Source organism: Cynocephalus volans, chromosome 1 (assembly GCF_027409185.1).
Source record: "Cynocephalus volans isolate mCynVol1 chromosome 1, mCynVol1.pri, whole genome shotgun sequence".
NCBI classification, from domain to species: Eukaryota; Metazoa; Chordata; class Mammalia; order Dermoptera; family Cynocephalidae; genus Cynocephalus; species Cynocephalus volans.
Window position 1 is genome coordinate 86,986,616 of NC_084460.1, and position 2,474 is coordinate 86,989,089.

Consider the following 2,474-nt stretch of genomic DNA (forward strand, 5'->3'; position numbering starts at 1 on the left):
GATATGATGCTCTTTCTGAATGGAGGTCCAATCCACTTTTATCTCTCATTCTAGCTCAAAATGGGTCATCTTGATGCTGGGAAATAATATATTTTATACCTGTCAGCCCATTCACAAATAGGGTGTAAAATGGGGCAGGAAGTCTAGAGTTTAAGAATGCTGTGATGCTTGGAAGAAGGACTTAGGGAAAAGGAAAACTGGAGAGCAGTGCCCCTGCTGGTGACAAAGGTGGGCAGGGTGGGCAGGAAAGGGACGTTGGGAACATGGAGCAATGATAACTGCTATTTCCTGGGTCCTAACACTAAGTTGCCTTATGTGCTGCATGAGGAGACTGAGGCACGGGGCAGCTAAGCAGCTGTCAGAGGACACTCATTGGGAAGAGGGAGAGCCACGGACCCAGTTGGTCCGAACCTAGAGCTCATGCTTTCAACCAGTGGTGTAGGGCACATGTGTACTGAAAAGCTGTCTGGTGAAAGACTGGAATAATGGGAAAAGCGATGGTAGTAGCCCAACTTCTCAAGGCTAGCACCCCAAGCGGGAAGGGGAATGAGAAGAGGGACAAGAACCCACTGATATCTCAGTAGGGCATGCAAGGGTGGGCCTCATGTAAAACTGCAGATGAAACCCATGGGCTTGGCCCAGAAAGGAGACTGTAGGTGGGTGCTTTGATTGACCTAGTGTATGATCCATGTGAATTTGGTGGAGAAAATTAGTCGTAGCACTTGGTTGTTCTGGGAACTAGAATGAAAGCATATTTATTGTTGTTTGAATTATAAGAATTACAGTGAGTCTAATAGAGATGGCATGAGAAATATGCATATACATGGTGCTTCCTTCTGAGACCGGACATGCACTGGGAGGCATCTCTCTTGTCCTGAGCTCATGGAAGGAGCTCTGCATATTCATCCACACTGTTCTTGGTACCGAGGATAAATCAGTGAGCAAAACGGGGAAACCCCCTTTGTTTACATAGAGATTAGAAAGAGAGAGAATAAAACATCTGTAAGTTATTAATTATATAGTCTGTTAGGAGATGATGAATGTGATGGAGAAAACCAAAGCAGGAAGAGGTGAGAAAGATTTAAAATGAGGGTCAGAAAAAGCCTCATTGAGAATCCAATACTTGAACCCAGATGCAAAGAAGGCAGAAGAGTAAGTCAAGTGGATAGCTGAGAAAACAGGGAACAGATGAACAAGGAGGCTGGTGTATCTGCAGCAGTGTGAACAAAGAAGTGGGGGTGAGGTGTGAAAAGTAACTGGGCTGGCTGGTCAGCTCAGTTGATTAGAACGTGGTGCTGACAACACCAAGGTGTAAGGCTGGACCCCTGTACCAGTCAGCTGCCAAAACGAATAAAAGTAATGGGGTCACAAATTGTGTAGGACTTTTAGGCTACTGTGGAGACTTGAGCTTTTAGTCTCAGTTTGGTAGATGTGAACGTGCCGCCTGATCTCCATCAAGGAAAGACTAGATGTCCCACTGTGGGGACCATGCTTGGCAGGGACAGGCTCCCTCGGATCTGCCTCAGCTGCAGAGCTGTCATTTTTGTAGCTGAAGTTATGCCTTCCCAGGGCAGCCCAAATCTGGTAACTGGGCAAGTTGGGTGCATGAGGTCCTGGTCACTTTGAGAGGCCATATTCTTTCCAGAGCCCCCTGCTGGTTGGCCATGGCCTCGTCCAGCTTCATTCTAGCTTATCTTCCCTGACCAGTCCTGGCTCCTTTCCCTCTCTTCACAGTGGTTGATTCCTAATGAACATCTTGCACTCCAAATTCTCTCTCCATTCCTGCTTCTGGAGACCCAGCCAGCGACCAAGTGAGAGAAAGTGGTAGAACTGTTTGTTCATCCACCTCCCACCCCTCCTTTGTTTTGGGGCCAGAGCTGAAAGAATAAATAAATGAACTAATTAATGCTGTCAGAATACTATTGGAAGCTTTTGACCTGACATTTATGTCCAAAGAACCTCTGCTGTCTGACTGTAGTAGTTAAGAGCACAGACTCAGGACTCAGAGGTACTGGGTTAGAATTTTATTTACTAGTAATATATCTTGGGCAAGACACTAAGACTATCTGTGCCTTGATTTCTTCACCTATAAAATGAGATTTTAGTGCTATAAGTGAGTTTGTTTCCAAAACTCTTAGATCTGTGTCTGGTACATAGTAAGTACTAGACACGTGTTTGTTAAATAAATAAGAAAGCTAGCTGACTTAAATGTGAGAAAGGATGCATTTTGTACATGGGTCAGACTCCTTTCCACAGTCAGGTATGTATGATTTTGTAGCTGATGGGCTGTGAGTGGAGGGGAAGGTGGAATCAGGACTGGTTTGGGCTCAGGGTAGGATCAGAGGCGATGGTGTTGGAGCTACACATTTAATCAAGACCTTCCCACAGAACATCTGAGTTATATAGTTGTAAAATAGTGTGGTGTATAAAGGATACAAGAAAATAAAGTGTAATTCCTTTGAAATGAAAGTCAC